This window comes from Leucoraja erinacea, chromosome 29 (genome assembly GCF_028641065.1).
Source record: "Leucoraja erinacea ecotype New England chromosome 29, Leri_hhj_1, whole genome shotgun sequence".
Classification (NCBI taxonomy): domain Eukaryota; kingdom Metazoa; phylum Chordata; class Chondrichthyes; order Rajiformes; family Rajidae; genus Leucoraja; species Leucoraja erinaceus.
Window position 1 is genome coordinate 24,679,759 of NC_073405.1, and position 14,259 is coordinate 24,694,017.

The window sequence follows — 14,259 nt, forward strand, 5'->3', positions numbered from 1 at the left end:
TGTTTAAACATGTTAACACAATTCCTCCCTTAGTCAATTAAGGCAGATGTGATGCATGGACTCGTTTCCACGGCATGAAATCACAGAGCTTTAAAATCTTCACGTAGTCACTCACATGACTCCAAAGTAAAATAGTAAGATTAAACGAGAACTTACCAGTTCGAAGTTTGATCATTATTTTATGAGGAGTAACGTTGAGGAATTACGTGCCCTCCGTCTCCCACCCTTGATCATAAAGTTCAACTGGTATCCTCTTCTCTAATCTTACTATGTTCAGTCATTACTGTTATCTGTGATTTCTCACCGCTGCTTTGAAGAATGACACGCATGCGTCCTGGCGGGTTCTTCACGTAATCCCTCAACGTTACTCCTCATAAAATAATGATCAAACTTCGAACTGGTAAGTTCTCGTTTAATCTTACTATTTTTTGCTTCTTGACAATGACTGTAGAGCTGTGAAAGTGAGTGAAGTGGGGGTGTGGGTGGTGGAGGAGTAGGGAGAGAGGCTGGTCTGAGCTTTATCCACAACTCTCCACAATTTCAGAACTGAAGTCTCTATTAAGAAGCAAAAATACCCTGTTGTTTCAAACGTAAATAAAACCCAAATAAATCCAAAATAACCAGAAGTAATGCTGAACAATATAAGGCCTGTTTCTAATAAATGCTCAATTAACGATCATCTAATTTTTTTTCGTCATCTGAAAACTTCAGCAGGATTGGTAATAAATCATCTGCACAGAGATATAGCTGCTGAATTCATCCAAAATAAAGGATTAATAATCCTGTGCGCTCTGATATTTTTCCCTGGTGTGTCAATGTATTTAACCATCTACCAGGGCACGTTACAGCAGGGCATTGTCATAGAGTCATGGAGCATAGAAATAGGCCCTTCGGCCCAACATGCCCACACACACCAACATGCCCCATCTACATTAGTCCCATCTGCCTGCATTTGGCCCATATTCAAAGTATTCAAAGTATTCAAAGGTTTTTATTAGTCACATTCACATACATCGAGGTGTAATGAAGTTAAATGCTTTTTGCCATTTTGCAGCACACAAAAAAAAAGAATACAGACATAACACCAATGAGAGTCTTAAACACAAAGAACATCCCCCCCACGATGGCTCCCACCATGAGGGAAGGCACAAAATCCAGTCCCCAACCCCAGTTCACCCATAGTCGGGCCTATTGAGGCCTCCACAGTTGCCTCTACGGAGGCCCGATGTTCTAGGCCGTTCTCGCCGGGTGGTGGTGCTCCGGCGTCGGGAGAGTCCTCACAGCGGCCTGGGAACCCTGGAACGGCCGCCTCCGTACTGGAGGCCGCGGCTTCCGAAGCCGACAAGGCCGCGCCGGATGGAGCTCCACAACTGGCGATCTCATCTAGAGATCCCAGGCTCCCAGTATAAAGTTCGGCGCAGTATAATGTTGTTCCTGGCGGTCTCAGCGCACCGGAGCTCCAGCGCAGCGACCCAGGCAAGGCATCGCCCGCTCCACGATAGCGCTCCAGCGCTGTGCCGCTGCCGAAGCCGAGGTTCTGGGCGGTCCGTGACAGGAAACGCCGCTCCAGGCCCGCTGGTAGGCCGCAAGGACGGGTCGAAGCTGCAGCCTGGGGAAAAGCTGCCTCTCCGACCAGGTAGGGACCCTGAAAGGCAGTTTCCCCCCACCCCCCACACAAAAAAGTCTAGACCTCCAACAAAACACTTTAACTAACTAAAAATAAAAATAAAACGGTGAAAAGACAGACAACTGCTGGCACTCAGCCTATCGCACTCAACCTATCCTATCCACATTGCTGTTCAAATATGTTTTAAATGTTGTGATAGTACCTGCCTCAACTACCTCCCCCAACAGCTTATTCCATGTACCAACCACCCTTTGTGTGAAAACGTTGCCTCACAGGTTGCTATTAAACCTTTCCCCCACTCACCTCAAACCTACATCCTCTGTTTCTTGATTCCACGGACACAGCAACAATCTGAAACACCGAACCAACAAAGTGAAAGGAAGGCTTGGGCCTTTCACCACCTCTTTCTTAATGCACAGGATGTAGGCAGCACTACTGTATATTGTTGATCCCAAACTGGTATGGAAGTGAGGAAGCAGGCCAACCACATTAGTGACTGCAGATTGCGGGCAGGCGAGTGTGGGTAAAGGTGACAGATTTGCTTCCCCAAAGGACATTTGCGAGCCAGCTTGGTTGTTACAACAAACCAGCAGCTCGATGGTCGCCAATATTGATTCCAGCTTCTGTGAAAAATTCAGGTGGTGTTTAATTACCTAAATTTGTATCTCTGAACTGCAGCAATGGAGTTTGAATTCATGTCTCCAAATCAATATCCCAAGTCTAATTATGTTAGTAAATTAACATCTATGATTCTGATAAAGGATTGTTGACCTGGAATATTAATCCCACTCAACTCTACACAAATGCTGCCTGACCTGCTGGGTATTTGCTTTGTTATTGTCACATGTATTGAAATACAGTTTACAAAGGTTGTTTGCATGTTATCCAGGTTAATCATATTATACATGAGTACAATCAAGTCCAACCTGTACTATTGTTTGCACTAATATTCGGGTTATTAATTAATTGCATTTTTCTTTGTTATATATTATCCATGTGCATTGTGTTTTCAGGCCTGCTGTGCTCCTCTTGGTAAGAATGCTCTTGGAAGGTGGCACGGTGGCGCAGCGGTTGAGTTGTTGCCTTGCAGCGAATGCAGCGCAGGAGACCCGGGTTCGATCCTGACTACGGGTGCTTTTCTGTACGGAGTTTGTACGTTCTCCCCGTGACCTGCGTGGGTTTTCTCCGAGATCTTCGTTTTCCTCCCACATTCCAAAGACATACAGGGTTGTAGGTTAATGGGCTTGGTAAATGTATAAATTGTCCCTAGTATGTGTCGGATAGTGGGTGTAGGTCGGTGTGGACCCAGTGGGCCAAATGGACTGTTTGCACGCTGTATCTCTAAACTAAACTAAACTAAATGTAATTATTCCCTTGTTGGTACATATGACAATTAAACACAATTGATTCTTGACTCTCATCATATTTTACTTTTTATTTCAGATTTTCAACAAATGCAGGGTTTTTTTAGATTTCAATGTAACCACGGTGGAACTCGACATCAGGATATCAGAAAGAGAATTGTGCACATTGTAATACTTGTGAAAATATTTTTTTTAAACCCTGAAAATGCTGGAAATCTGAAATGACGCCAGAAAATGCCGGAAGCATCCAATACGTCAGGTGGCATTTGTCAAAAATAGAAACCGAGGTCATATTTCAGGTGGTGTATAAGTTACGGCACAACATTCCAGATATTAGTCCAGTGAACATCTGAACTTCTTCCAATGCATTCACAGCTTTACTTTTAATTCAGGAGATCAATACTGTACGCAATGCCGGGGTGGCACGGTGGCGCAGCGGTAGAGTTGCTGCCTAACAGCGCCAGAGACCCGGGGGCAATCCAGACTACGGGTGCTTGCCTATATGGAGTTTGTACGTTCTCCCAGTGACCTGCATGGGTTTTCTCCGGGATCCTCCCACACTCTAAAGACATGCAGGTTTGTAGGTTAATTGGCTTGGTATAATTGTAAATTGTCACTAGTGTGTGTAGGATGATGTTAAAGTGCAGGGATCGCTGGTCAGCATGGACTCGGTGGGCCGAAGGGCCTGTTTCCGTATTGTATCTCTAAACTAAAACTAAACAAAAAAGATGCCCCATGTCACGGTGGCGCAGTTGGTGGGGCAGCTGCCACATCACCAGAGACCTGGGTTTGATCCCAACCTCGGGTGCTGTCCATGTGGAGTTTGCATGTTCTCCCTGTGGGGCTTCCACCGGGTGCTTTGGTTTCCTCCCACATCCCAAAGATGTGGCCTTTGCAAAGCTGTGCCATGCAATGTTTCACAAGTCTGCAAGCGGGATGCGGCACAGTTTTTCAGGGAGAAAAGAACTGCAGCTGTTCAAGGTGATGCCTCACAGCTATTGAATGTGGAGTGTTTTGTGTGTTTTCTCAAGGTGTATTTTGTAGTACGGTTGCTGTTACAATGTAAGTGAAGTGCAAGCACTGGAAAAGTACAGTCACTTTGTGTAAAGATGGTCTCACCAACAACAAGGTGATAATGATCAGATGATATGTCCCAGTGATATTCAATCCAGATAAACATTGCATATAAATTCTCTTTTCCGCTTCGAAACTGTGCCGTACGCTGTTTCACATGTCTGCAATGGTGGGGGTCATGCAATGTATGCTGAGGGCAGACATGGTGTAAAATTCAAACATATTTGACTGTATGTGAAGGACTTTGAAATGTCCCAGTAATCGTCATAGAGCCATACAGTCTGGAAACAGGCCCTTCAACCCAAACAGTCCATGCCGACCAAGATGCCCCATCTAACCCAATCCAATTTGCCCACGTTTGGCCCAGAGCCTTTCAAACCTTTCCTATTTGTGTACCTGTCCCAGGGTCTTTTGAATGTTGTTATAGTACCTTCCTTAGCAGCAACATCCATATACCCAACACTTTCTGAGTGAAAAACTTTCCCCCTCAGGTTCCAATTAAATCTTTCCCCTCTCACCTTAAACCTATAACCTTGGTTCTTGATTCTCCTACAATGGGTAAAAGACTGGGCACTCACCCTATCAATTCCTCTCATGATTTTAGACACCTATATAAGATCACCCCTAGCTTGTTCAACCTCTCCCTATGATTCAGGCCCTTGGGTCCTGGTACCATTTCCGTAAAGCTTCTTTGCGCTCCTTCCAGCTTAATGACATCCTTCCTATAGCAGGCTGACCAGAACGGAACTCCAAATGCATCCTCACCAAACTCTTGTATAATGTAACATAATATCATGACTTCTGTAGATTTAGAGATACAGCGCGGAAACAGGCCCTTTGGCCCACCGTGTCCATGCTGACCAGCGATCATCGCACATTAACACCATTCCACATCCACTAGGGCCAATTTTTACATTTACCAAGCCAATTAACCTGCAAACCTGTACGTCTTTGGAGTGTGGGTGGAAACCGAAGAACTTGGAGAAAACCCACGCAGGTCACGGGGAGAACGTACAAACTCCATACATACAGCACCCGTAGACGTGATCGAACCCGGGTCTCCGGCGCTGCATTCGCTGTAAGGCAGCAACTCTACTGCTGTGCCACCGTGACCACCCTCAATTCTCTGACTGGGGAAGGCCAATTTTTCAGGGAACAATATACCTGTACTCTTAGTTCTCTTTGCTCTACAACACCTGCCATTCACTGTGATGGTCCAGCCCTTGTTTGACATCAAAAAGTGATGTAACATGAGAGTGGCAAATTCTTTCACTCACTCCCCTGGCAGCTGTACTGGAGGACCTGGCGTGGTATACTTTGTAACTTCATCAGTGCCCTTTAAGTGGTGACTATTTGTATACCTTGGGGCAAGCAAAGAATTTCACTGTGACTTGTCACATGTATTCATTCATTCATTCATTCATTCATTCATTCATTCATTCATCATTGTTGCTTTAAGGACGGTCAGGATGGTGGCACAGTGTGGCAGCTGGTAGAGCTGCTGCCTCACAGCTTGAGATCCAGGTTCGATTCTGACCTTGGGTGCTGAGTGTGTGGAGTTTGCACTTGTTCCCTGCAACCGTGTGGATTTCCTCTGGGTGTTTCGGTTTCCCCCCACATCCCAAAGATCTGTGGGTTTGTAGGTTAATTGGCCTCTGTAAATTGCCCTTAGTGTGTAGGGAGCGGATGCGAAAATGGGATAACTGGTGTGAACGGGTAGAAACAAAGAACTGCAGATGCTGATTTACAAAAATAAGGGCATAAGTTGCTGGAGTAACTCATCTCTGGAGAACATGGACAGACTTTGTGGGTTTCCCGAAGAAGGGTCCTGAGCCAATTGTCTCCTATCCAAGTTATCCAGTGATGCTGCCTGACCTGCTGAGTTACTCCAGCACATTGTGTCCTTTTCAGTGTGAATGGATGATCAACGGGCAGTGTGGACACGGTGGACTAAAGGACCTGTGTCCATGGTGTATCTCCAATAACGTTTAAAAAAGCATCCTTGCTTTTTCTGAAAATCCATCAGTTCACATCCAAGACAGAAGCCAAGCCTGAAGAAGGTCCCCGACCCGAAACGTCATCTATCCATGTTGTCTAGGAATGTTGCCTGACCCGCTGAGTTACTCCAGCACATTGTGTCTTTTATTTTGGTAAACCCAGCATCTGCAGTTGATCCAGTCTGAAGAAGGGTCTCGACCCGAAACATCACCCATTCTTTCTCTCTAAAGATTCTGCCTGTCCCGCTGAGTTACTCCAGCTTTTTATGTCTATCTTCAGTTTAAACCAGCAACTGCAGTTCCTTCCGACACATCTGCAGTTGTTTGTTGCCATAGCCCTGGGTCTTTTCCTTACACGCCTTGGGCTCAACGCCAACAATGGCACACGGACAAATACTATATGCCACCCTATTCACAAGATTTCACCTCTGATTCACCTCCTCACCAAGAATGTAAATAACGGGATTCAAACGACAGTGGTAATGAAGCAGTTGTCATCAGATAATTGCTCGTTTAGAATTTTTGCTCTCGCTCTAGCTAAGGATATTCCCAGAGAAAACCATTGTGGAGTTGGCTGCCGTGCAGTGCGGCTCATAAATAGGTATTGAAGAGAAAACAGATCAAATGGGACCAGGCGGAGAGGTGGATGAACAGATGGGTCATTAATTATTTATGCCCTGCTTAAATTTAGAGAACTTTTGCCAACACTATTATTATTTCGATTGCCCCCAATGAAATAAATCGGACGTGAGTCCTGGTGATTTTTGTTTGTGTCACCGTTGAACTGAGCACCAGTTATTGCTCTGACAATATCCCAAGCAACCTCCCTCTCTCGCCATTCTGATTGTGTTTTCTTATTTTCTTCGCCGCTGCTGCCCCTGTGCCTTGACGAGCTTAGAATCATCTCCGTCGCCTTCAGAACCATCTGTCAGGACTTCTCGTGCAAGCATCCCTTGAACAGATGCCAGCGAGCCACTTATCCTTTGCAGGTTTGCAGTGTTGCCGGGCTGGCTTTGCATCATTTGTCACTGTTGATATTACAAATCAGAAGATTTGCCATTATCAACATAATATCCCTAGCAGACAGTCTGGTAACGACTATCTTTAGTCGTGTTATACGACAGTGAGGTGCTGGCCCAAACGTACCCACCGCGATCACTACCTCTCCACGTCGCCAGTCACCGTCCACCACCCCACACACACACACACACAGAAAGATACACGCATACAAAGATACACCATACACAGACGCACGCTTATACACACACATGCAAACACACAAATAAGCATATGGACACACAAATGCAGGCATTCAACATGCACATATACGCAGGGATACAACGCACACACATACACATACGAATGCATAACTACACATACTCACAAGTGCACACACATAAAGATGCAACAAATATACACACACACACACACACACAAACATGAACACACAAATACGCATATTCAACACACGCATGTATGCACACACATGTATGCACATATGCTTACGGACACTCACATACACACACAGGTACGCACATATTATAACAAACACACAAAAACACACAAAACGCATGCATACATACACAGACACACCCACAAACACAACGATATTGCCATCTTTAACAATTCTGGACCCAAGAACCGTCTAATTTAATTATCTGCATCCCACCACTGGAAAATAATCTGAAGAAGGGTCTCGGTCCAAAACGTTGCCTATTTCCTTCGCTCCATAGATGCTGCAGCACCCGCTGAGTTTCTCCAGCACTTTTGTCTACTGGAAAAGAAGAAGCATCTCTCTTGAAAAGCTGCAGTGCACTTCAGGTCTTTGACTGCAGCCCCGATTCTATGAGAGATGCCCTTAGATCTGCACAGTAGTTCACCCTCGCTCACTGACACATACTCGTGTATTGACATTGCGCGGAGTTTTGATCTTTTACACTTGCAGCAACCCAGCCAGGAAAGCAAAGGCTGGGAGTCAGCTGCTCCAACTCATTACTGTTCAGACGCTGAGGTCCCAGTTATGACAATCGGCTGCCATTTGCATGTAAGACAGCTTAGCAACATCTCTGTTTGCCACTCCATTTGTGCCTTTGCTTCCTCCTTTTTTTCTACTCTTCTCTTGTTCTGGGTTAGGTCTCTTGGCAAGATCTTGTCTCTACCAGAAGTATGTGTCAAAACATAGCTGGCACTCAAAGACAGTGGATGTGGAGAGGATGATTCCACTGGTGGGAGGGTCTAGGACCAGAGGTCATAGCCTCAGAATTAAAGGGCGCTCTTTAATAAAAGGAGGTGAAGAGGAACTTCCTCAGTTTTGGTCTCCAAATCTGAGGAAGGACATTATTGCCATAGAGGGAGTGCAGAGAAGGTTCACCAGACTGATTCCTGGGATGTCAGGACTGTCTTATGAAGAAAGACTGGATAGACGGTTTATACTCTCTAGAATTTAGGAGATTGAGAGGGGATCTTATAGAAACTTACAAAATTATTAAGGGGTTGGACAGGCTAGATGCAGGAAGATTGTTCCCGATGTTGGGGAAGTCCAGGACAAGGGGTCACAGCTTAAGGATAAGGGGGAAATCCTTTAAAACCGAGATGAGGAGAACTTTTTTCACACAGAGAGTGGTGAATCTCTGGAACACTCTGCCACAGAGGGTAGTTGAGGCCAGTTCATTGGCTATATTTAAGAGGGAGTTAGATGTGGCCCTTGTGGCCAAGGGGATCAGAGGGTATGGAGAGAAGGCATGTACGGGATACTGAGTTGGATGATCAGCCATGATCATATTAAATGGCGGTGCAGGCTCGAAGGGCCGAATGGCCTACTCCTGCACCTAATTTCTATGTTTCTATGTTTAGTCAGAGGGTAGTTAATCTGTGGAACTCAGTGCCACAGAGGGCTGTGGAGGCCAAGGCAGTAGATATTTTTAAGGCAGAGATAGACAAATTCTTGATTAGAACGGGTGTCAAGGGTTATGGGGAGAAGGCAGGAAAATGGGAGTTCAGCCATTATCGAATGGCGGAGTAGACTCGATGGGCCAAATTCTACTCCCTTAACTTGAACCAATAAACATGTGAACCTTTGTCCATCACAAGGCTTGATTCAACCCTACAAATAGGGCGTCACAGTTGTACAGCAGTAGAGCTGCTGCCTCACAGCACCAGAGACCCCGGTTCGATCCTCACCTCAGGTGCTGTCTGTGTGGAGTTTGCACATTCTCCCTGTGACCTGTGTGGGTTTTCTCTGGGTGCTCCGGTTTCCTCCCACACTCCAAAGACGTGCAGGTTTGTAGGTTTGTTGTAATTGGCTACCGTAAATGACCCCCTAGTGATCTTGAATTCAAAACCCTGCTGATTTCAACTATCACCTCCTCCCCCCCCCCCATCACAATCCTTCACTCAAGTCCATAATGTTGACGATGATATATGCCAACTTTCCCTGCTGGCTGATCTAATGAGTGAGAATCTAATCTGGGCCTTCATATCATCCAACATAATTTTATTTTAAGATGCTTAAGATGTCTGGTTTCCAGACTCTGGAACAAGGTAAATGAAATTCAGCTCGGGGAAACAAAAAATGCAGTTTTTCTTTAATGATCTGATTTGAAATTAGCAAACAGGAACAGCATTCAGTGGCTGTTTGGAACAAGGAGAGCCTTAGGCACACAGAGAACAGAACACATTGAAAGCTGAATCTCATTAGGTAGCGCCTGCTGCTCCGATAAGTCCTTATCACGAGGCTGCTGATATTATGAATGATTTATTTTGTTGAGCTGAGCTGAGACAGAAAGCCCTCTTGAGAGAATAGCTGCATTCTTTTTTTTCCTCAATGTTGTCTCTTTTTGTAACTTTTTGTCATTATGCATTGTTGCCATGTTTGCTAGTGAAACCGTTTTGGATGATACAAATGCTTTTTTCTTCACATTACCATATGTTAAAGAGTGTCCGCTCTCTTGAAGAGCTGCCTCTTTAAGTAAATTGACCAGTCTCTGGAGCAACAAGATCTGCGGTCAGTATTAATCAACCCTCCCCCACCCCCACCTCCAGCCCCAATTTATTCCACAAGAAGAGAGTGATTCATTCTGAGACGAGGAGGTCAAACCGCCCAGAACAAGACCAAAGAAATGGTAGAACCCGCGTAATTACTGATAGTGACATCTGTTTAGTTTCGTTGTCACTGGCAACCAGCTGTTGGAGCCCAGAAACCTGGCGCTCCTGTTCTTTCCCCCATCCAAATGCAGGAATTCACTCCCAGTATCGCACTGTGCCAGATAGACTGGGATGAACCAGAAGTTTGGGTAGACACTAAAAGCTGGAGTAACTCAGTGAGCTGCAGACAATGCATCTTGGACATTGCATTGCACTCCCTCCATGACACACTGGTCAACCTGAGGGGTACCTTCAGCAACAGCCTGGTTCCACCAAGATGCAGCACAGAATGCCATAGGAGAACATTCTTCCCTGTGGCTATCAAACTGTACAACTCCTCCCCCTTCTGTCGTGGGGTAGACTGACTCCCCTTCCCCCCCGCCCCAACAAATCATTGTACATCCCCAATCCTTTCCACTCGTCACTTTAAATTCAGGCTTCATGTACCTTGCGTTTTATGATGGTGGTGCAGCGATAGAGTTGCTGCCTTACAGTGACTGCAGCATTGGAGACCCGGGTTCGATCCTGACTACAGATGCTGTCTGTTCGGAGTTTGTACGTTTTCCCGTGACCTGTGTGGGTTTTCTCCAAGATCTTCGGTTTCCTCCCACACTCCGAAGACGTACAGGTTTGTAGGTTAATTGGCTTGGTAAATGTAAAAATTGTCCCTAGTTTGTGCTATTTAATGTTAATATGCGATCGCTGATCGGCACGGACCCGTTGGGCCGAAGGGCCTATTTCCGCACTGTATCTCTAAACTAAACTAAAAAAGACTGTTGGCAAATCAGTTTCCCTCCTGGGATAAATAAAGTTCTATCTTGTGGTATCGTATGGTATCATTATAGTATCGTAGCGTATCATTTGTATCATATTGTCAGAAAGCATCTCTGGAGGAAAGGAATATGTGACACCTTGGGTGAAGGAGGGTCTCGACCTGAAACGCCACCTTTTCCTTTTCTCCAGTGATGCTGCCTGTCCCGCAGAGTTACTCCAGCTGTTTGTGCCTCTCTTCGGTTTCAACTAGCACCTGCAGTTCTTTCCTAGGATTTAAGGTATGTCCCCACCATGAAACTGGATCTATCGGCATTTTTGACTCTTGACTCATGAACCATGCAGCCCGAGAACAGATGAACCCTGTCTGAGAGAGTGACTTTGTTTATGTTTTTAACTGCACTAATGCTCCACCTCCATCACCTCAAGTATATACTGTAGACACAAAATGCTGGAGTAACTCAGCGGGACAGGCCGCATCTCTGGAGAGAAGGAATGGGTGACATTGTGGGTCGGGTCGGGTCCATTATCTTCACCTTCCCTATTGTCAGCACAAGTCTCTCGCCACCACCTTCAAATCCCTTCAGTGTTTTGCCACTCATTGTCTCTTCTACACCACAGGTCCTATTCCCGTTTTTTTCCCTTAACACCACAGTGGCTGTTTCTGCAGCTATGAGATCCCTTTTCCACTGAACTCTGTCCCCCACTGCCAACACCTTTTCATTGCGCTCTGACATCAAAGCCCTCTTTATGTCCCTTCTAACCTATTGTATTTCCTGACCTTTTCCGAGTCATTAATACATATATTGAAAAGAACAAGACGACAAGCAATAGAACGTGGAAATACTCCTGATTAAAGCAAGTGTGATGAAGAGTCTCGACCCGAAACCTAACCCATTCCTTCTCTCTAGAGATGCTGCCTGTCCCGCTGAGTTACTCCAGCACTTTGTGTCTATCTTCAGTTTAAACCAGCATCTGCAGTTCCTTCCCACACAAGGCAGGATGAATGTTATATATTTGGACACAAGAACGTTAGGACTGTATACCTCCAGTCTGCAAACCCTTTGTCGCATATTACTACCCTATCTCCACTTCCTTTTATTCCCCTCATGCCCAAAACATGATCTTGAATGTTCTCAGTGAGTAAGCACCAGCAGCCCTCTAGGGTTGTGAGAATTCCAAAGATTTACAACTCTGTGAGTGAAGAAACCTTACTTGATTTATGCTCATGCATAGCAATCCCCTCATGCCTGGAATCATTCTTTATCAGCCTGTAACTTGCACCAAGACGCGTCGAGGTACATTTTCTCCACAAACGAATGGTGTTGTTGCCTATTTGAGAAACCTTCAGGTTTGTAAAGTTTACAAAAGTCTCTGAATGCACAATACACCCTCTCACCGATACCCACCTATCACTTGCCAGGCTTTGTCCCACCCCTACCTCTCTTCCAGCTTTCTCCCCTTGAAGTCTGAAGAAGGCCCCTCATAAGGTCATAAGGTCATAACTGATCGGAGCAGAATTTGGCCATTCGGCCCATCAAGTCTATTCCGCCATTCGGCCCATCAAGTCTATTCCGCCATTCAATCATGGCTGATCTATCTCTCCCTCCAAACCCCATTCTCCTGCCTTCTTCCCATAACCCTTGACACCAGTAACCTCTGGGCCCTGACCAGAAACGCAGCTATCCATGATCTCCTGAGGTGCTAAAAACTAACAAATGTTGAACCAAAGAACTGCAGATGCTGGTTTATACCGAAGATAGATACAAACTGCTGGAGTAACTCAGCAGGTCAGGTAGCATATCTGGAGAAAACAGATGGGTGGCGTTTTGGGTTGGGACCCTTCTTCAGACTGACGAAAGGTCCCGACCCGAAACGTTACATGCATCCTTTTTCTCCAGAGATGCTGCCTGACCTGTTGAGTTACTTCAGCACTTTGTGTCTATCTCCAGAGATGCTGCCTAAGCTGCTGACTTTGTGACTTTTTTTGAAGACCAGCACCTGCAGTTGCCCACGTCTACATTTTACTGAGCAGGGAAGTGCCTGATATTGACATTTGAATGAATCTCTTAGGCCTACCAGCTTGCAATTGTAAAATCAATTGCAGCTCATCCCATTTAATGCTAATGGAAATATGAAAACAAATGGAAGTGTTACTGACAGTGAAAAATATCTAATTTTCTGCAATGTACTGTGCTTAAACTGTTTGTAATTGCAGCTTCATGTTTTGTTGCCAGTAGCTGTATTTGATTGATAGAGCAAGCAACCCACAATGTTTACATGCATATTCCACCCCATGCCTCAATCATCTCATCGTCAATTCCCGCTAGGTTTTCTTTTCCAACTCTCTCTTTTAATTTCATGCTGAAACGAGTGATTGTTGGTCCAATTCCACTGACCCTGGAATCAAAGATCAGCGGCACGGTGGCGCAGCGGTAGAGTTGCTGCCTTACAACGCCAGAGACACGGGTTCGATCCTGACTACGGGTGCTGTCTGTACGGAGTTTGTACTTTCTCCCCGTGACCAGCGTGGGTTTTCTCCGAGATCTTCGGTTTCCTCCCACACTCCAAAGACGTACAGGTTTGCAGGTTAATTGGCTTGCTATAAAATGTAAAATTATCCCGAGTGTGTGTAGGGCCGTGTTAATGAATGTGCGGGAATGGCTGGGGGGAGAAGAAAGCTGGAGGAGAGGTGGGGGGGTGAGACAATGCCAGGCATGTGATGGGTGGATACAGGTGAGGGGGAAGGGTTGATTGGTAGATGGTTGGACTAAGGCCAGCGATGAACAAAAGGCTATGAGGCAAGGAAAGTAGGAGTGAAATGTGAAGCCAGAGGAAGGATGTGTAGGTGGGAGGGGATTGTGATGATGGGAAAGGGGAGGGGAGCAGTGGACAGAAGCGGGTGCACAATCATTCGTTCTTTAAGGATATTTTTTTAGTTTAGTTTAGCTTAGAGATACAGCACAGAAACAGGCCCTTCGGCCCACCAAGTCCGTGCCGACCAGCATTGAATCTCTCTCAAGTCTCCCGCTCTAATAAAAGAGAGACACAAGGAACTGCAAATTGAGCAAAACACAATGCACTGGAGCAGCTCAGCCGGGCAGGCAACATCTGTGGCGGGGATAGACAGACAACGCTTTGGGTCGGGACACTTCAGACTGATTGTATAATGGTAGAGGAAGCTGGAAAAGAGGTGGGGGCCAGACTAAACCTGGCAAGTGATAGGTGGATAGAGGCGAGGAAGGGGTGATTCAGTTTGATTTAGTTCAGAGCTACAGTGTGG